A 22,651-nucleotide genomic window follows, 5' to 3' on the forward strand; every position below is an offset into this window, starting at 1 on the left:
AGTGAGCTAGGGCTGGGAAACAGAGGGATCTTCCCATTTCAACAGCAGAGTCTTCTGCCATTTGTGACATCAGTCATGATAACCAGGGCTAACCAGAGCCTGGTCTATGCTATGAAATGATGCAGGAATAAGGTTGAGGATCAAGGTCTGCATTTTTAGCACAAAGTTTAGTTCTTTGAGTCAAGAACCCCAGTGATCCACTTATCCAGGGTTTACCAGGCCCATGTGAAAACTTGTTCACATTGTCCAAGTCCAGACAAGCCTGAATGTTCAGCAAATGAATTTAGCAATTTATCTGTAAGGAATACAAATGCCCATTATACCAATGCTCACTTAAGAACAGGCTGTACCTTCTCTTTCTAGGAGGAAAATTGACAAGGAAAAGGAAATTCAGAGCAGAAGGCAGCTTAGTGAGCAAAGGTGGAAGGTGCCTCTAAGGCGAAGTCTGCCCAGATGACCCGGCTGAGGCACTCCAGCCATGCGGAGAACGCACAACCCTGTTTCTCACTCAGCAATCTTTTTCCAATGTTCCCAGACAACTTGTCAGGTATGGTGGTGACAGTACAAGGATTCTGACAGCTTCAATCTGGGAGCCTGTCATCAGTGCAAATTTCTCTTTTAACCATCTTTTAACCACACTGAAGCGGGACTGACACCAAACATTTTCTACAGTATTTTAAAATAACACAGATTACACACATACGTTCTCCAAGGTATAATAAACTAGATCCCTTAATTGGAAAGATGAATCCAAAAGATTCCCATAATGTAAATGCCCATAGTTACTCTAAAGCTACATGGAACCCAGTATAGAGCAGGTCTTAGACTCAGAAGGGCCAATCAGGAGCTCAGACCAGCTGACAATATTAGCCCATGACACTTTATTTCCAAAAATCTCGCTTTTCTCAATTGCCAAATGGAGACACTATTACTACCCCAGGATTGTTTTTGAAGACTGAAGGTAATAAGACTTAGGGGTATACGCTGTTTGGAATGAGGGATTAGGCCACCTGAAAAAACCTGCTAAGATACTTTTATCTAATTTTACCTTTATTTAGATTGCATGTTTATAGAGGATGACTTTGGGATAGAACTAATGGTATTTGAAGCTGGGAGATGGAGGCTGAAGGCCCCCACCCTCCCTTGTTTGCCACTGTTGATACGGAAAGCAGCAAAGCTCAGTGCCGTATTGCAGGCTTTTCCTGAAGTTTTGCTGAATCTGAGGCACAAATTCTGAAAATGTTGCCACAAGTACCTCTTGTTATTTTGTAATAATGTCTTGAGGTTTGGTTCTGGCCCTACCAAATAAGACCCTGATATGCACAATGCCACTGAAATTCACTTGCCACTGCTCTGGCATCCTGGTGTCATGGAAGGAGCTATAATCTAGTCAACTCATGTTCGGAAGAGCTCAATTCTGGCCCTGACTCTGTTATAACCATTTCTGTGGAGTGGGACAGGCCATTTAACTTCTCGTTGCTTTGATTTCCTCAGTTGTAAAGTGGTCATAATCGCCCTTGCCTTCCTGAACCAGAGTTATTAATCAAGAAGCCTAAGTGAGGTAGACCATGCAGAAGTCCTACAGTTGTCCTTGGTCTTTGTCCAAGGACAAAAAATCCATGTAGATTCACTCCAAACCACAGTGACCATTAGCTGACCTCAACATACCAGGAAAAAAACAAACAAAAAAACTTTTGCTCAGTAGAAATTAACTTGTTAGCTCTGGCCTGTACGAAATACATTAAAAATGAAATTCTTACAGCCTGTAAAGTCTTCCAAGGGGGTAGAGTTCCACATTGTATCACACACATATGCATTTTTGTTTGCTTTACTGTGACTTGGATTTACTACAGAGACCTCTAATTTCTTAAATGACTTTTCACTTATCTACGGATGGAAGAATAGGAAAAGCAGAAAATAGTGAAATAGTGCTAGCCGAGAACACTAAATTTCCTTCCATGTTAACTAGACACACAAATGCATCACTCATAATTGAGTGTTTGTAATACCTCTCACATCTTGAATCAAAATAAGAAATAAAATGCTGAAACTACTACAATGTCATGTATGTTGGTTCTAGGGCATACAAACTTTAGTCTGGGTTTAGAGGGCTGCAATCAAGAATCAGCCTGTGTGCTGGGCGCGGTGGCTCACACCTGCAATCCCAGCACTTTGGGAGGCTGGGACGGGTGGATCACTTGAGGCCAGGAGTTCAAGACCAGCCTGGCCAACATGGTGAAAACCCTTCTCTATTAAAAATCCAAAAAAAATTAGCCAGGCACAATGGTGTGCACCTGTAATCCCAACTTCTAGGGAGGCTGAGGCAGGAGAATTGCTTGAACCTGGGAGGCGGTGGTTGCAGTGAGCCGAGATCATGCCACTACACTCCAGCCTAGGCAACAGAGCAAGAGTCTGTCTCAAACAAACAAACAAACAAAACAAAAAATCAGAAAAAAAAAAAGAAAAGAAAAAAAAAGAATCAGACTGTGTGGTTTAATAAGCCTCTGAGTGTCATCAAAGACCAAGACTCTTCCAAGGGCAAGCATAATTGACTGGGCAGGGCAGAGCAGCAGACAGGGGCAGTCCTGGTTCTGGAATGCTTCAATCCTGACTCTGCCACTTCCTCCTGGAGCCTCAGTTTTATCATCCTTAATGGCTTACTGAACTTTTGTCCCCTGTAACACAAAAGAAGGAAGACCTCTGAAAAGGTCCAACCCAATCCACATATCTCCATCACCACAATGTTCCCAATTAAAATCTAACCTCAACATAAACTATTCTAATTAACAAAACCTCTGGTGTCAATTAGAGATAAAGAAAACCCAGTTGCTTAAAGCAGGACCCCCTGGAGTGAGGGTTTCTCATTAGATGCAAGTTCACCAACCCTACCTCTGCATTCACAACTGGCGCCACCAACTTCCACTAAGACTTGGATGAAAACTAACAGATACACATGTACGTAGCACAGGTACATGCTGAAATATTTTCAAGTAAATTACAGAAAGTATAATATCAGGATATTCACATTAGATACATTTAAATGAGAGAATTTCTGTGAAAATTCCCCGAAAATTTAAGGCACTGGATATCCAAACAGAAAGTAATATTGTGAATTGAGATATGCAGTTGGCCAGTCAAATCAAGAAATAGACTCTTTCCATATTAACCCAGAAGTGCTGAGTCCTTTCATGCCTGGATAACACTGATCACTCAAAATGTTGTGCTTGTCTGTCTGCTCTTGTCTCCCCCGACCTCAAACAGCAGCAAACCCTAATCTTTTAATGCCATCTCGTTCCTACTCTACTCTTCCTCCTAGTTCTGTCTCTATAATGCCTATTACATTTGTTTAAGATTACTTGCACATTTTGCCTTGTCCCATTTTTTCCTCTTCTCTCCAGACAGAGAGTTCCTTGAGGGCAGGGTCTAATTGATTATTTGGGACCCACAGGCCCTGCACTTTGGAGCCCAGTAAGCACTAAACACATGTTTGATGATAAATGGACAAGTTAGGGGTGTGTGTGTGTGTGTGTATGTCTGTGTGTCTGTGTGTGTGTGTTTTAAACCTAAATAATAAATTATCACCATGCTATCTAAACTCTTGGTACATGAAGTCAAGACCCTGGGAAAAAGGAAATACTCCTCCTTTGTCCTCTATCGTTGTAGAATACTGGGAGATGGGAAATCTGGTCTAGAGAATCCCCCCACCCCCCTGCAAAAGCAGCAACAATTAGGATTTTCTTAGAAGTCTCATTACTCATACCTTGGAAATGGCTGTCAAAATACTGAACCTTTTCTTCATTTCCCACACGAAGCGCTGTTTTAGCAGCTTTTCTAGTCAGCTATTTCTGGTGTTAAACAATCTTGATAGCCTAAGATAACAAAATCAAATTACAGCCCTCAAAATAACTCTTCTCTGCATCTACCTATTACATTAGTACAGTGGCATCTTATAATGTAAAAGTGCTGTTTTCAAGGAGATTCAGAAAACACTTAGAAAATTGTTCCATATTCGCTTCCCATTTGTTTGTGGGCACTGGAAGATGTGTGATGCACAGTCACCACTGCACAACTGCAGCCCAGCTGGGAGCTGGTACAGGTGGCAGGTCCACAGTGCTGCAGAGAAACCCCTGTCAGCCCTCTGCAGGCAGGGCTGTGTCAGGAGTGTGCTGCCATGCAGAAATGTGCTCATGGAAATGATTGATCCATCTACTGATGATCAGGGCTAAAGTTAAACTGGACAGGATCCTAAAGATCATTTGGCCTCCCCTACTCCATTAGTCCTGACGCTGGTCTGAAATGAAGCAGAGATCCAGGAAGTCCATGGCAGAGTGGTCAGGGGAGTGGGCTCAGCCTCGGCTCACATACCAGCCAGTCCCTTAATCTCTCTGTGTCCCTGCTTCCTGATAAAGAAATAATAGTATCTACCCTAGAAAGTGCCTAGTATGCACTAAGCACTATTGTGTAATGAATTATCCTAAACAACAGAAAAGTACAGGAAATTACAAAATACATGTACCACTACTCTGACTTTTTTTTTAACACTTTGTCTTACCTGCTTCAGATCTATTTTTTTTTTAACAGAAAGAAAAGGTAACAGACGCAGTGAGGTTCCCTTTGCACTCCCTTAATCCCATTTCCCTCTCTCCATTAACCATTCTTAAATTGTTTTGTATTCTTCCTATCCAGGTCCTTATACTTTTACTGAGCCATATGTTTTTCATTTAAAAAATTTAAAACTGATGAGTATTTTACAAATTTGCCTGTAAGTTACACTGCAGCTTATTTTTTTGAATCAATATGTTTGTAAAATTTATCCAGAATATACTTGTAAATCTGATTCATTCATTTTAAAATATTGTGCAATATTCCAATATATAAGTATATTTTAACTTATCTGTTTTCCTAGTAAAGGACATTGGATTTATCCACATTTTTTGCTCTATTATGCAACTGCAATCATATTCTGTTTGCATAAATCCTTAAGCACCTGAACACATTTCCTTAGAATGGAATTGTCAGGTCCTAGGGTAAGTTCATTTCTAAACCTTATTAGATATTACAAAATTGCTCTCTAAAGTGCTCAAGAAAGTGTGAGAATATCGGTTTCTCCATAATATCTCCAATACTTAGTATTACCAGGTTTTTTTTTTAATTTTCACCAATCTCTAAAGTGAGAAATGGTACCTATTTGGTAAATTTGCATTCCTCTGATTATTAATTAATTTTCTTGTTTATTGGCCATTCCAGTTTCCTTTTTTGTGAGTTATTTGCCTTTCCCATTGTGGTGACATTTGCCAAGAGGTCCAGTTAGACATTCAGAGTTCACCATCTAGAAGCTTCCATCTATATACATACTGGATTTCCATTCAGTTCAGCAAATATTCACCCATCTCCCTAAAGCCAGAGATGCAGTATCCTTGGATTTACTTCTTTATATATCTTCTATACACATGCAAGACTTTTGGCTCAGTACTTCCTCTCCAGCGCATCACTTCCATGCCTGGCTTACTATCTGGGAAGACGGTAGGTTTCTGTAGGCCACCTGCTGTCACCTGTTCTTCTGGCTGCTGCTCCTTAGATGTAAGTGACACATTCTCTAGAAGTCTTAACACTTAACATGATACTGGGCAGAAAGTAATTAAATGGAAACATTCAGAAGCAGCTGCTGACATACCTACAAACTCTCTAGCCATACCATAACTTTTACACTTCTTTAATGAGCCTTGTTTGTTTGCTTGTTACTTTTTAAAGCCTCCAAGGCTTTGCACAAGTGTTTCTCATCCTGGCAAACTTCTATTTCCCTCAATATCCAGGTCAAGGTCACCTAATGCACGTGTCCCTGTTTTCTCCCGCACGCTCCCAACCAACGCTCTCAACACTCAAGCCCCCAAATCTCCTGGCAATTAACTGTTCACTTTTTTGGGTTCTGTCAACCATCCTGACTTATATTACACTAAGGTAATTACTACATTGTTTCCTACTTCAAAAATAAAAACGTACGGTTTCCTCCCACCAGACCCCAGGCAATTTGAGGACAAGCACTGCCTTATTTATCTTGGGAGTCTCAAAGTCTACAGTAATGTTCAGTACATTATGCTGAATATTTATAATGTGGACCACGAAATTCTCAATTTGATAAACATTGGGAGAAACCAAGAATTATTTTAAGAACTAATTCATCTTTGTACCATAGTTTCCAATATTACAAGTTCTAGCAAATCTGCCTTAAATAATTAAAATTGACTAAGAATCTTACAAAGGAGACAAAGACTTGAGAAGGCAGCTAAAAATCCCATTTCAAAGACTGTGAGGTAATAATGCAACCCAAACTCATATCTGAAACTGCTTACCTTGGGAAATCAATTTCTCCAATTTCAGAAGTAATTTGTTACTTTTTAATCAGTGTTGAAATTTATCTGGAATTAAGTTAGATCAAAAGCAGAGACATTCAGGGAAAAGACAAGTCTCTATTCTCCTACTTTGGCAATTGTCAAAAAACAAGAAAATTCAAAGATTTAATTAACAATTGAAACCCTTGTGCCCAACACACAGACTGGTAAATATGGTTTGCACACCATACTGGCCAGGGGACCAAGGGAGGGATTAGGAAAATGGTTCTGTGTGCAGGTGTGAAGAATGCTGAAATGGCCAGGTGAGGGTCAGCCCATAACTATAAATGCGCCAGAGTTCCTAGAGGCACCATAGCCAATGTGAAGGTACATGTGAGCTAATGTTGGCCAGCCACATTATGTATGAAAGGGGAATACAGGTGGTGGCTGTTCTATGGGTAAGGAGGTGGGGGATGTGGGAGGTTTGTCAGGGAAGGTGGCTGGGACAGGAGATGGGTACAACGTATTGTTCTCTGTTCCGTAACCTCAAAGAGTATTATATTATTCTCAGGTGCAGGTATTATTGGCAATAGGGGGAAGAGATTAGAAGGGCATGGATAGACACGTAACCAATCCCAATACTTGGATACTACCTTCAGTGTCGAACGGTGGGAGCAATTTTATTTTCATAAGTATCATACATTCTTCCACTCTCCAGCATCTCTAGATAAAAATAGTTCTCAACAAGCCTACTATGGAATGTTATTGTTTTAAATGGCCACCCACAACTCTTTCCTCTCAATTTCAATAGCTGCTTCTCATAACCCCATTCTAGCTGCCCCTGTATCATGGCTGCCTTCAAGGATGACACTGTTACCTGTGGGGAAGGAACCAGCCTTATCTCTCTCTCTCTCTCTCTCTCTCTCACACACACACACACACACACACACCCCCAATTCATCACTGTTCGTCAAAAGATGAATTAAGAAGTCTAAGAAATATACTGTTGACTTTTAATTAGGAAAGTGCTTCTCAAACACTGTGGCTAAGAATCAGTTTTGCCAACTGGGGGACAGGGCTGAAAAAAATCAGTTTTTCTTTGTTTTTTAGTTTTCAATCTGTTACAGACTGACACTTTTGTAAAAATATGATGCATATGGAATACTAAAAAAACAAAAAAGAAATGACATAAAAAATACAAGCTTCCAATTTTTTGATTAAATTAAACAGACAATTGTTCTAGGTTCCTAAATGCTTAATCTCAATATCTGTTCTTAGCTGGAGGCAGACTGGTAACAGTTTAAAATTTGGTACTTTAAGTCAGCAGTCCCCAACCTTTTGGCACCAGGGACTGGTTTCATGGAAGACAATTTTTCCATGGACCAGAGCTGGGGGTGGGGTGGTCGGGGGATGGTTTCAGGATGAAACTGTTCCACCTCAGATCATCAGGCATTAGATTGTCTTAAGGAGCTCGCAACCTAGATCCCTTGCATGTGCAGTTCGCAATAGGGTTCTCGTGCCTGTAAGAACCTAATGCTGCAGTTGATCTGAAAGGAGGTGGAGCTCAAATGCTCCCTCATCTGCCACTCACCTCCTGCTGTGCAGCCCAGTTCCTAACAGGCCATGGACTGACAGGTACTTGTCTGCAGCCTGACAGTTAGGAACCCCTGCTTTAAACAGTATTAAATTAGGGGAGGAGAGGCTCTAGGGCAGTCATGTTCTTGGGACTGTGTTTCTTAGAATCATTTATATAGCTTTACAGAGCACATGCAATTCTATAACTTTCATTTGGGAAAAAATGACTGTTTTCACAATGCAAACCAACATAAAACTCAACAAACTAACATAAAACTCAACATATGTGAATGAAGGAGGCATGAGGGTTTTGTTGTATGTTTATCCCAAGGGGCACTGGTTAAAAAGTGCTGGGAATATGAACTAGTGTATTAGGTGATCCCCGAGAGACCCCTGCCTCATTTCTTACAAAGAGGGGAGTGAGCTAAAGGGGGAAGAATGACAAAGCTAAGAGAGGTGGAGCGCCCACTCTGTAGAATTTTAAGCAGTATTCTGGATCACAGGGTCTTTGATATACATGCTCATATAAGTACTCACAAAGTAAATGCTCAACAAGAGAGAGAGAAGCCGTGACTTTTATATTTTCCACCTCAAAAGATAAAACACAGGCTGGGTTATAACTAAACAAACAGAGCAGAAAACTGAAATCTGAAGAGCATTTTATCTGTATCCAATTAGTATGTGCTGCTCAAATCTCCTAAGCACCCTCAAAAGGCCATGTCTTCCAGGAGCTGTTCCATTTCCCCTGCAGGCCCATCTCTTAAAGTCACAAGCACCTGCTCCTGCATAAAGTGAGAACAGTTGGAATGGATTTTTCCTTCTCCTGTGGGGGGGTGGGGGTCTGAGGAAGGGATGATTCAAATAGTTTATTAATGCAATACCTTGCTCTACACCCTAATCAGGACCAACTACATAATCTATGGGGCCCAGTGCAAAAAGAATATTCAGGTCCCCTTGTTAAAAAATTCTTCAGAATTTCAAGGCAGCAGCAGTAGAATATTAAGCCAAGCCCAGCGCTTTTCTAATTGTAGGTTCCTGTGTACAAGCATACCTAGGAAGCTGGCCTTGAAGCCCCAGCAGTGTGTTGGCTCATTCTTTCCCCACAAACAAGCTTGCTGCTTTCAGACTTTGTGCAGGACTCAAATCTGCTCTGATACAGACCAATGAGGACAATGGGACTGAACTTATTAAAAAAATCACCCCAAGACTTGTGTGATCTAATTTCTCAAAGAAGCCCCCAATAGGCGGGGGCTTAATTTAATTTCCCCTCAAGTCCCGTAATAGGAAAGTGGATGCTATTTTCTTAGATTTACAGCTGCTTCTGTGTGCAACAGAAGTTATATTGATTCTAATCTTGGCTGTAGAGGCGGGCCTGAAAACCTAAAACTCAAAGGTCAAGGCCAGCCAAGGTCAACCTTGAGAGGCAGGAAGGAGGGGTCTTTTTGGTGTGGTAGGAAGAGTTCATCGCTATGAAGCCCACCTCTATTTCTAAGAGATTAGCTATATTAATCCCCTCCTGGATACCTGGGGGCAATACCCCTCAGATCCCTTCTCTCAGGAAGGCCACATTTGCAGAAGCCACTCACTGTCCTGAGATGTCAACCCTTCTTCTAATTCATGTATCCTCTTACGTAGTTCAACTGCAAATAATTGAGAGCATCTATAAGCTGAAGAACAGCTTGGCAATGAAATAATATGAAATAGAAATAATTCTGAATTCAAAATTACATTTAGGTAATGACCTACAATGTCTAAATAAATTACAGTACATTGATATAATATGTAGACATTTAAAATCATATCCTCAAATAATTATTTCATGACATGGTGAAATGCACCTAGCATATGAAAAATAGCACAAAACTAATTTCTATTCTGTATGATCCCGATTTGTCCAAAAAAGTATAATATAACCTATATTACAAATTATAATACATGTATTAATTTTAAAGAATACAAAACTAAATATGAATATTAGCATTAGTAGGTGAGATGACAATTCTGCTATTTTATGGTCTTCTGTGTTTTCAAAAATCTCTCAAATGTACATTCAATCATTTATGATGAGAAAACAAAAAATATAGAATTACCTCCAACCTTTTATTTTGGGCTTTTTTTACTCAGAGAGAGCTCATGCCATCAAGCAAACAGTTACCGTAGTTATACTAACGCTGCTACTTCACAATAGATAACCACAGGTTAGAAATCTTGTTGCTAGGTTGCAACATGCTAGCTAAGAGTCCATATCTAAATGAGAGGCTCCCTCAAAAACACACTTCCTTGGAGAGGGACCTGGTATTTACATTTTAGAAATTTTTTTTTGAAGTTCATTTTTTCCCTCTGGTATATGGAGTTCATCAATGCTACAAACTGGTACATATTCGTACACACTGAATCACATTCCTTACTCCAGTTGCAGGCACTTGATGTTTAATAACTAGTTTATCTCAAGTCAGGAAGTTTACAGTGTCAAAATGAATCAAATTGATTTCACCATTTTTATCAAGTATTCTCTGAATATGCTCTTTAAAAAAATATATATATGCACCAGGTGCGGTGGCTCAGGCCTGTAATCCCAGCACTTTGGGAGGCCCAGGCGGGCAAATCACGAGGTGAAGAGTTCGAGACCAGCCTAGCCAACATGGTGAAAGCCCATCTCTACTAAAAATACAAAAAATTAGCCAGGCATAGTGGCGGGCGCCTGTTGTCCCAGCTACTCAGGAGGCTGAGGCAGGGGAATTGCTTGAACCTGGGAGGCGGAGGTTGCAGTGAAGCCGACATCGCGCCATTGTACTCCAGCCTGGGCAACAGAGTGAGACTCCATCTCAAAAAAATAGAATAGATAGATTAGATAGATAGATAGATAGATAGATAGATAGATAGATAGATGATAGATAGATAGATAGATAGATAGATAGATGGATAGATGGGGTCCTGCTCTGTTGCCCATGCTGGAATGCAGTGGCATGATTGTTTCCGGAACAAACTGAGGGTCAGGCTGCTATTTCTCATGGCCTAATAACAAGATGCAAATGAACTGGGGAGGAAGAGAGTTTTTATTTCTGCAACCGGTTACAGGGAGAAGGCCTGGAAATTATCACCAGACCAACTCAAAATTACAAAGTTTTCCAGAGCTTATATACCTTCTAAGCTATATGTTTACATGTAACTGTGCATTCATCTAAAGACATAAGTGATTAACTTCTTTTAATCTATAACTAAGGTCTGAGTCTTGAGGTTAATTTTTATATTTTTTTATAGAAATGAGGGTCTCGTTACGTTGCCCAGGCTGGTCTACAACTCCTGGGCTCAAGGTCATCCTCCCACTTTGGCCTCCCAAAGCACTGGGATTACAGGTGTGAGCCGCCTCATGGGCCTTCCACTGAGTATTCATTAAATCTCTAAGTACCCATGGTGTTGCCTTCAGCTATATATAAGCAAGACAAAGAAAAATGCTATCTGTGCTTATATTAACAAAGGAAATGCCAGGAAAGATGCATATTAAACTTAATAATGGTTACCTCTTGGGAATGAGATTGATATGGCAGAAATCAGAAACATTTTTTATTATCTGAAATATATTTTTAGGCCAGGTACAGTGGACTGTAATCCCAGCACTTTGGGAGGCCAAGGTGGGAAGACCACTTGAGTCCAGGAGTCTGAAACAGCCTGGGCAATAATTAAGACCTTGTCTCTACAAAAAAAATATTAAAAATTAAGCAAAGTGTAGTGGTACATGCCTGTAGTTCCAGCTACTTGGGAGACTGAGGCAGGAGGATCACTTGAGCCCAGGAGGTAGAGGGTGCAGTGAGTTAAGACCACACCCTGCACTTCAGCCTGGGAGACACAGTGAGACCCTGTCTCTGAAAAAGAATTAAGAAAAAAAAAAAAAAAAAGAACTATATTTTTTAAAGTAATTTTTATACTATTGGAACTATACACTATAAACATTGTACTTTTATAATTTTTACAATGTACATGTATTATAATCAAATAATGAACCACTAGGTTGGTGCAAAAGTAATTGCAGTTTTTAATACTATAGGATCAATGAAACATTAAAGATCCTACTATAAGAGTTTATAAATGATGAAGCCACGTAACCAATCAGCTCCTGCTGCTTTCTGTAAAGGTCACTGGCAAAAATCAGAATCGGCAACCCTTGGCATAATGCCTGGGGGGCTGAAGAGGCGAATGCAACATGATACAGAATAAGGCTGCCTTGTGCAGCCTTTCACCAGGGACTTTGATTAGCGCAAACACACAAGGCTAAAACGTGGCCTAGGATGAAAAGATGAGCCATTTCCCTTGTTGGCAAAAAAGAGTCAAGCTCTGTAAAATATTTAAAGAGGTTTATTCTGAGCCAAATATGAGTGTTCAAGGCCTGAGGCAGTCTCAAGAGGTCCTGAGAACATGTGCCCATGGTTGCTGGGTTACAGCTTGGTTTTATATGTTTTACGGGGACATAAGACATCAATCAACACATGTAAGGTGTACATCAACTTGGTCTGGACAGGAGCAACTACTCGAAGTGCGGGCTTCTTGGTCTTTGGTGGATTCAAGGATTTTCTTAATGGCAATTGATTGAAAGTTATGATCTAAAGACTTCTAATCATTAGAAAGAAGTGGTTGGGTTAAGATAAGAGGTTATGGAGACCAAAATTCTTATTATTTAGATGATGTCTCATAGGTGGCCACTCTGAGAGGCAACAGATAGCAAATGTTTTCTCTTCAGACCTTTACAAGGTGCTAAGCTCTGAGTTAATCTCTTCAGGATCAGAAAAAGACCTGAAAAGGGAAGACTTTCTACAAAATGTACATTTCCTCCATAAGAGATAGCTTTCCAGGACCATTTTAAAACATGCTAAAGAAATACATCTTTGAGTAAAATAATTTTTTCAGAGTCTGCTCTCTGTCATGTGATGCTATACTAGAGTCAGGTTGGAATTTGGCATCTTACTGCTACAAAGAGTCTGTTTTGGAGCAGGCATAGTGGCTCATGCCTGTAATCCCAGCATTTTGGGAGGCTGAAGCAGGAAGATTGTTTGAGCCCAGGAGACCAGCTCGGGCAACATAGTGAGATCCTGTCTCTACAAAAAAATTTAAAAATTAGCCAGGTGTGGTGCTGTGCACCTATAGCCCTAGCTACTAGGAAGGCTAAGGTGGGAGGATTTTTTGAGGCCAGGAGAGATCGAGGCTACAGTAAGCAGTAGCCCCACCACTGCACTCCAACCTGGGTGACAGAGTGAGACCCTGTCTCAAAACAAACAAACAAACAAAACAAGTCTGTTTTGTCAGTCTTAAGATCTCTGTTTTAATATTAATACTGGTCAGTTGTGCCTGAATTCCAAAGGAAGGCGAGTATAATGAGGCATGTCCGACCCCCCTTTCTCATCGTGGCCTGAACTAGTTTTTCAGGTTTACTTTGGAATCCCCTTGGCTGGCAGAAGGGGTCCAATCAATCAGTTGGGGGAGCTTAGAATTTTCAGTTTATACCCTCCAGTTATCTTGCTTCTGGTCTTTCAGACTGGCTGCAGTTTGCATGCATCCTGGTAACAAAGCCCAGCAAGTTGAATTCATAGTACCTTGAATGAGTCCTGTTCCTTATAACCCAAAGTGCCCAACAAAAACCCTAACTAACCCCTTTGGCTCCATCTGGATAGGCTCTTTGAGTAAATGTTCCCTTCCACACTATAGCAAGTTATATAAGAAGGTGCAAAGGCATTAACAGCAATAATGTTTTCCAGTCTTGCATCCAAATATTCTAACACAGATAAAAATAGTGGCTACAGACGGTAATTAAAACAATCATGCTATTTGCAAGGGAGAGATACAGTAGCAACCTGGCTTAATTCCTGGGAGTTTCGTGGAACCTCATCACTTTGAGGGCAAGCAACTCCACCTGCATTCCATTTCTATCTTAGCCTTTATCCACCTGGATAAGACTGAGGGACTTCACAGAGAAATTTCATTTTGTGACAGATAATGTGGGAGCAATCTTCAGCTAAAGTCTAGATAAAGCCTTAAAGAGAAAATTGAGCTCGGAGGACCTGAAAATAAAGAAAACACTGTGGCACCAACAAGGGAGAGAAACAAAACAAAGAAGCTCACCAAAGATGGTTTGACTGTGCAAAACCATGGGTATGGTAACCAGTAACACCCTTATTTTATCAAGATGTCTATTGTAACAGGATGTGTTTTCAATAAATGTAAATGACCTGTAAATGTAGATAAGTCCCTTACAGAATACATTAGGCCCAACTGAAATTTCCTAAGAAGTAGTTTAGTCATGCCCTGAAGATAGCTTGAAACCTGTTTTGAAAAACATTGATAATAGGTTGGACACAGTGGGTCATGCCCATAATCCCAACATTTTGGGAAGCTAAGGAAGGAGGATTACTTGAACCCAGGAGTTGGAGACCAGCAAGGGCAACACAGTGGGACTCCCACGTCTACCAAAAGTTTTTTAAAAATCAGCTGGGTGTAGTGGAGCTTGCCTATAGTCCCAGCTACTTGGGAGGCTGAGGTGAGAGAATCCCTCGAACCTGGAGATGGAAGTTGCAGAGAGCCATGATCGTGCTCCTGTACTCCAGCCTGGGTGACAAAGCAAGACTCTGTCTCAAAAAAGAAAAAAAATATCAATAATGGATGAGAAGAAATCATCACTGGCAATAACAAAAGTAGTGTACTAGAGTGGGGGGCCCTTCTCTGCAAAGTAATTACAAAGTCATTTCCAGGAAACCATTCTCTTTTCATGCTATAAACCTGTCACAACAGAGGGATAGGGTACCAACAGTATCATTGATTCCTTACATCCTCAGTTAGAAACTGATGAGCAAAAACACAAGGTGGGAGAAATTATTTTTATATTATTGATTAGTGAATGCGGAAATTTAAAGTAATGAAGAACTTATGTTTCTTTCACCCTTAACTATATTGTCTACACCTAGTTCCTTAAAGCAAAAATCACACACACACCCACACCCTCTACAATCCACTATGCTGATTTAAAACATGCTCACTTAAACTGAGTTTAAAGTAATGGGGGCTCTAAAAAAAAAAAAAAAAACTAAACAACAACAACAACAAAAAAACAACTCCAGGTTTGGTCTCAACCTATCTCTGCATTTAATAAAACAATAATACAATGGAAGACTTGGGTTATATCAAAATAAATATTTTGAAACTTTTTAAAAAGATAGTCACCTGCAAGAATTTATTTTATGCCAGTGTTTCTCAAAGAGTATCCTCTTTGAATAAACAAAGGTTTCACTTTCTTCCTCACATTCTGTTACATCACCCTAAATACAAGTCATAATCCTGTAGAGAATCAACATATGTTACCTGAACCAGGAGATGCAAACAGGAGCTTTCGCCCAACTTTCCCGTCTTGTTTTGGAGCCAGAGTTGGGAAGGGGGTCAGGAAAGAGAGAGAGAGAGGGGAAAAGCCCAAGTTGTTGTTTTTTAAATTTTCCAATTATAAAAACAACAATATTTAAGCTGCTGCTTCTAACCATACAGGCCTTCCTGTTCAATAACTATGACATAAATGATTCAATAATGGCAATGATTCTTTGTTAATGGCTAATTCACCATCCATAATCCTTTTAGACATGACTCAGCTTTCCTGTTGGGACAATATTTCATTTATGACTATCAAATTAATTTATCTGCAGCATGTCATCTATAATCATATACTGGGTACAATAAACCTTCACTTTCAGCTGAAAATAGGCAAGGGCAGCACTAGGCATCTCATCTCAGAACTTGCTGGCTTCAAAACTTTTCCTTTGCTGGTCGAAGGCCGGGACCTCTATGAAATCTAGAACACAGATCAGGGAAACAGATTCTTTCTACAGCTCAGGTGCAGCGTGAAGATTATGTGATTGGGACAAGTATGTGTTTCATGTTCTCAGGGTTCCCACTGGGTACAACACAGTGCAGTCATGAAAGACAGACTGGAAAGCCATGGTATCCCCAGGAACCCCCCAACTTATTTCTTTAAGTCTACAGGTCCCAACTTCCCAGTGGTACCCCAGGAAATGATGACAAGCTAGCAATATACCTGTTCTCTTGGCTCTTAGGATACCTTTTGTGCCCTGCAAACACTATCATTTTCTAAGTATGCTATGATATGAAAATAGGTAGAAAGCCCTGTATTAGAACAAATAAAGCATTAAAAGCATTTTAGATAATAGTGCTTTACTCTACAATATTTCTATACATTTAATTTCAATGCATACTGATGGGATTCAATTGAGTTAATAGTATATAGTTTCCCCATAGTTTGCTTTTAAAAAGTTAAATGAAATATGCTTTATTTTATTTAAATGCGATATACCTAGTTTTTTTCGGTTCCTTTTTTCAGAAAAAAAAAGTACATTCAGCTATACACATTGGGAGGTGACTCACAGGACATTTGCCTGATCTTTATGCTAGTTCTTTGAACATTTTTATTAAGACAGAACAATCCCCTCTTTGCAAAAGTGTGAGGACCTCTGGTCTTCATTCCTCTCTCCTCTGAATGAACCCTGAGGAAAACAGAGTCAGAGCTACCCTATATAATCCTCCATATAATAATTACCCCACATAAACCCAGGGCCTCATACCTCCTTAGCTCTTCCAGACAGTCCAATGAATAAGCAACAACAACGACTGAACATTTTCACAATGAACAAGCCACACGATTAGGAAATTACCAACGTGGCTATTTTCAAATAATTTCCAGAAGATCACCAGGGAAACCCCTAGAAAAACTAAGCTCACTTAACTTAAATCCGAAAGAGTACCCAGCAGTCTAAGGAAAAACATTTAGATGTTCTGGCCTATTTCTATGACAGCAATAAGAATGTCCCTAACATTCCTACCTAGTGTTGTGTAAAGTAATCAGAGAAAGTGGATTCAGTCTTGGCGTGGTGGCTCACACCTGTAATCCCAGCACTTTGGGAGGCCAAGGTGGATGGATCACTTAAGGTCAGGAGTTCAAGACCAGCCTGGCCAACATGGCGAGGCTGTTTTTATTTTTGTAAAAACACAAAAAAATTTGTATTTTTAGTCTCTACTAAAAATACAAAAATTAGCTGGGTGTGGTGGGTGCCTGTAATTCCAGCTGCTCAGAGGCTGAGGCAGAAGAATCACTTGAACCCAGGAGATGGAGGTGACAGTGAGCTGAGATCATGCCACAGCACTCCAGCCTGGGCGACAGAGCAGGACTCCATCTCAAAATAAATAAATAAATAAATAAATAAATAAAAGAAAGTGGATTCAAGTCTTCATTTCCCCACTCACAAGCTGTGTGGCTTCAGACAAGTCACTTAGCTTCTGAGTCATAGTTTCCTGCCACTACATCAGGGATATTTCATCTTCCCTGCTAGTCTCCCAGGGTTGTTGAGAAACAGATGACATACTGTGTATGGGAGTGCTTCAAAAACTGTAGAGTCTCTCACTCATGTAATCTAACTAGGATTTTTCTTTAAATAATGCTTAATTTTGGAGCAGGGAAAGAGCGTCAAGACATAAACTTGCATCTTCTTTTTCTACAGAGAAGGAAGCTGGGCACTGGAAGGAAGTGCTTGCTAAAGTTATGTTCTGAATCCCAGGAAGTAGTCACCATGATTATTAGTGTCTACAAGAGGTGAAGGAAAAATATGGCCTTAGTCCCAGAGGCATGTGATTTCATCCTTAGCATCATGAAATAGACACTGAGCACCTGTGGAGAGGATGCTTTGCTGGGCACTGGAAATATAATCTATCACTGATGTCTTTGAGAATAGGATCTGGCTGCGAAGAAAGAAGCAGCACATACAAATGATAGCAATCATTAAAATGGTCATTTGCTCAGTCAGTTCAAGCGTACACAGCTCAAGGGTAATACAGAAGATGTTACACGGTACTTACCCAAGGCTGGCGTACTCATGCAGGAGACTGTTTTGAACTGCCTCCTGGAGTTGGGTTTGGTGGAAGGTAGCTTTTCAAAACCACAGGCTTTGCATTAAGAACCTGGGTGGAATCCCTGTTCCACTGCTTCCTAGGGTCATGACCTTGGGGCAAGCTATATAATTGATAAAAACCACAATTTCTTCACCCACTTAATGAAGATAATAGTATCTTCCTGAGAGGTTGTAATGAGGATTAAAGGAGATATTGCACATGAACCAATTTTGCACAGCGCCTGGCACTTGGTAGGTGTTCAATAAATAGTACCGATTGCGGTGGCTGAAGGCAGCCCCCAAGGTGGCAAGGCACATGGGATGTGTGGGGAGCAGTAAGTCCATCAGCTCAATAGCAAGGGAGTGCTTGAAAGGTTTGGGATAGACATCAGATTGTGGTGGGCAGCCTCAGGATAAACTGCTTAAACTTTATCAAGAAAGCAAAAAGTTTCTGGGCTCAGGAGTCACATGTGTTGTTGTATAAAAACCACTCTAACAACAGTGTGTGGTAGTTAGGAAAGAGATAACAGGAGCAGAAGACCAGTTAGGAAACTTCTTATGAGGAAGAGAAATTTATTAAGCCCCTTCTTTTAGGCTAGGAGGTTTCCTAATACAGAATTATCTCTTTAATCTGCACAAAAACCCAGCTAATTATTATCTCCATTTCACAGATAAGGAAATGGAGGCTGAGACATTAAGTGAGCAAAGCCAGGATTTGCTCAGCTGTCCAAGCCAGTCCACTCTGCTGCTTCCCACACACAGGAAATGCAGGCTGTGGCCCATCAGGGGGAGTGAGGATACCAGCATATTACCTGGGTGGTAATATTGGCCACCCCAGAGAAGGGGGCAAGTTCTCTGCTGTTACTATTTCTGTTAGGGGAAAGGCTCCTTAATGCACCCTCTTCCTGGAGGAGTAACCTTTGAAGAGCTGGTTTCTAAGGTGACCCATAAGCTTCTAACCTCAGTGACAAGTTCCAACCTCAGCAGGTTTAATATTTTCTGTTTGTTCTCTGGAAGGGAACAACATGACCCTTGTAGGTGAGACCACAGACCAGCTCTTTGTGTGTGCGCCCAGACGGGAGCCACTGTGGCCCAATAGGCAAGTGCAGCTGCTTTCTTTCTTGGCTCCTGGAAAGTGCTCTTTCACCGAGGTCAGAGCCCTCACTCAGCCAGTCTTTGAAGAAGGTTCCCGGACTTGCGCCACACGTAACTGACAGCAGATAAGTGGACCTAGAAGGGTGAGGAAGACTGGAAATCCTGGGTGCCCCTCTCTGAGGGTGCAGCGGGGTCTGGGGAACATGGTCTCCATTTGCACTATAAATCTTGTTTATATTCTGGTTGGCTTTGTTACAAAAAGGCAGAAGTGAAACTAAAATGTACTAGATATGCCATGCATACACTATTTCAATTAACCCTTGAAACAACAACCAAATATCATCAGTAATAGCTAACAGTGGTGACCTTATGCCAGGTAGGCTCCTAATCACTTTATGTGCATTTTCTAATTTAATCCTCACAATATCCTAAGACATACATGCAATTATTATCCCTATTTGATGAATGAGGACACTGGGGCATGCAGCTACCAGGTGGCAGCTACTAAGCGGCAGCTCCAGTCATTGGGCCAGGGTGGCTGGACTCCAGAGCCTGTGGCAATGTCGATGCATCAGCTTCTAGGATAAGTTCAAGGGAGTTGAGGATGCTAAGAGGGAAGTCGCACAAATACAAAGAGGAATAATTGGACTTTCTCTAGCTTCCAGAAAATTCAACCTTATTTCAATCTCTACCTACTTCAGATTCCACAGCATCCTTCCCATTTTCATTATTTTTAGCTGATAATCTATAACAATTTCAGTATTCTCCATAATCCCCACTTGTGTAACTTCTGGAATGTTAATAGATTCCAAACCCCCATCTTCCTGCTGGTTTTATTAATAACAGGATCATTTTGACCCCGTGTCTAGAATTGTTCTCCTGTGACTGAATGCCCATCTTGATAACTTGCCCAACACCTCATATCTCCTGAGCACGTAGTCCTTCTACCTGCTAACATCTGCTCATCTCGGCCTAGACCTTAACCAACTGCCTTCTGCTGAGCCCTTACCAGACTCCATGCCTAGCCTCAGTGGATCTACATACCTAGCCCATTCTTCCAGGTCTGGCCTGTCCCATCACCAGGTCAGGATTTATTCCTCCCCTGTCCTGGGACTACTATAGGAATCTGTTTTTTAATCAACGGAAGTAGCTAACTGAAGTGCAATTCATAGTAGCAGGAGAGCCTATGGAGGGTGAGAAAATGTTTACTCAGACCAAGCTTCAACCATAATAGCTTCAAATGGCATGGAAACAAGGAAAGGAACGTGCCTGAGAAATTCCACTGATCACTTTTAAATTTCACTCATTCATTTTCCATTAATGAAAGAGGGGGAAAAAAAAGCTCAGAAATAAAGACAAGCAGCAATGTAAACTGCATCCAAGTGTGGTTGTTGAAATCCTTCCCTTTAACCTTTCCATCTGGTATTACAGATAGACAGGTAACTCAATGCCTTAAAGCCAACACCATAAATATTTTTATTAAACTTGGGGCAGAGGACTAAATATACTCCAAACAGCAAATTCATTTATCATTCAATCATTTGTTCATCTGGGAAACATTTGCTAAGTGACTTACCATGTGTCTGGCACTGGGCTGGGTCCTGGTAATGCCATGTTGATCTTAAGGAACCTTGGGATGAGTGGGGAGAAGCTAGGCTGGCAAATAACATAATGACAGAGAACACTAAAATTCTGACCTAATGATAATTCTTAAAAATGATACCCTTGTAAACTATCTTTTTACTCTTCAATTATTATTAAAACAACTAAAACATTATTTTCTGCTCCAGGCTGGTGTTATTTCTTTTTTAAATTTTACTCGGAAAAGACTCTCATCACTACTTTGTCTCATATGTCACTCTCACCCCCTCCTGGACATGCCTCTGATTCTCCCCTGTCCTTTCCTTCTCAGAACATGGATTTCACCAGGAGTCCTCCTCCCCATTGAGTTATAGCTTATTACTCTTTGGGGTTCTCTCTCACCTCTCAATCCCCCTTTTTCTTTTCTGTCCCTTCCCCACTCTTTATTTGATTCAACCTCTTTGTGAGGGGGTAAACGTTTAACCTTTTCTTAGGCTATCAAATGACATTGTATAATGGAAATCACAGTACCCACTCAGTAGAGTTCTTCCAAACAAGAAAGGCCTTACTGTGTCTGAGTGATTACGGCATCTTGAATTACAAACTCTAATAATGTTTAGTAATTACTGTTACATGCTATGTACTCTCAGCTTCTGTTCTCAGGATCCTGGGTAGCCTGCATGAATACAAAGGATGTCCATGTTCCACAACTTATGATCATTATGGCTTCAACCTGTGTTACCAAACTGCCAGTGTCCTTGAAGGATTTAATAAGAGAAGGTGTCAACCATGGAGCTGGCTTCAGGTCTTTATTTCACAGAATATTTTTTTGTTCGTGAGACATGGTCTCACTCTGTTGCCCAGGCCAGTACAATGGCGTCATCTGGGCTCACTGAAACCTCCGCCTCCTGGGTTCAAGCAATTCTCCTGTCTCAACCTCCCAAGTAGCTGGGACTACAGGTGTGTGTCACCATGCATGGCTAATTTTTGTATTTTTAGTAGAGACAGAGTTTCGCGAATAGTGGCCAGGCTGGTCTCAAACTCCTGACCTCAAGTGATCCGCCTGCCTCAGCCTCCCAAAGTGCTGGAATCACAGGCGTGAGCCACCACGCCTGGCCTACTTCCCAGTCTTTAACATAGATTCCTTCAAATTGGGACAGGCTCTTAGAATTACCGAAATGAGAAAAATTTTAACATATAAGCCCACAAACTGTCGTGTATTTATTTTTAATTCATATTTATTTATCTGTTTTATTTTAGAAACAAAGTCTTGCTCTGTTGCCCAGGCTGGAGTGTGTGGTCTGATCATAGCTCAGACTCCTGGGTTCAAACGTTCCACCTCAGCCTCCTGAGTAGCTAGGACTACAGGAGTAAACCACCACGCCTAGCTAATTTATTTTTATTTTATAGAGACAAGGTCTGGCTATTTTATCTAGGCTGGTCTCAAACTCCTTGCTTCAAGCGATCCTCCCACCTCAGACTCCCAAAGTGCTGGGATTACAGGTGTGAGCCAGCCAAAAATGTCAAATTAAAAGATCAAAGCCACTTCTCAACTATTGAGGTGGCATTGCTTTCTGAACACATTTGAGATACTAAAAGTCACAAAAATAACAAATGATGGCATATTTGTGAATGGGACCAAACAGGCCTGATTAATGCAAGGCCATGGCACAGTGTCCCGGACCAGCTGGTCATTTCTGCTCTACCTCTTCTTTCTCACCATCCACTCAAAAGTACCAAGAAAAAGAAATGGGATACAAGCTAGGGACGGAGCTGGTCTGTTAATAGTTCAATAGGCAACTGGAAATAGCTTTGTCCAGCACCAGCTCCCTGAAGCTATGCTACAGACAAGAATGATATAGAATGAGCCATAAATTTCCAGCCTCACATAGCTATGATCTGGCCCAGGTACACAGCGGCCATTTTCTCAATGGTAACCTAACCAGCACTGATGCGTACAAAATTTTGAAAGTTTTCTTCAAGATTCTCTTTGAATTTTAGAGTGGTGAAGGCTTTCTAACTGCGACTCACAATCCCAAAGCCATGAAAAAGCTGATATAGTCTTCCATATAAAAATTCAAACTTCTACATGTCAAAAACACCATTAAATTAAGAGAAACTGGAAAAAAAAAAAACAAAAAA

General features: G+C 40.8%; 1 protein-coding gene across 1 annotated transcript in view; it reads right to left on the bottom strand.

The window, feature by feature from the left end:
* The window catches only part of TBC1D9 (TBC1 domain family member 9), a 135,185-nt gene that overhangs the window by 81,387 nt on the left and 31,147 nt on the right, over positions 1-22,651 (bottom strand). The gene's annotated exons all lie outside the window — the stretch shown is intronic.

Source organism: Pongo pygmaeus, chromosome 3 (assembly GCF_028885625.2).
Source record: "Pongo pygmaeus isolate AG05252 chromosome 3, NHGRI_mPonPyg2-v2.0_pri, whole genome shotgun sequence".
In the NCBI taxonomy this organism is placed as follows: domain Eukaryota; kingdom Metazoa; phylum Chordata; class Mammalia; order Primates; family Hominidae; genus Pongo; species Pongo pygmaeus.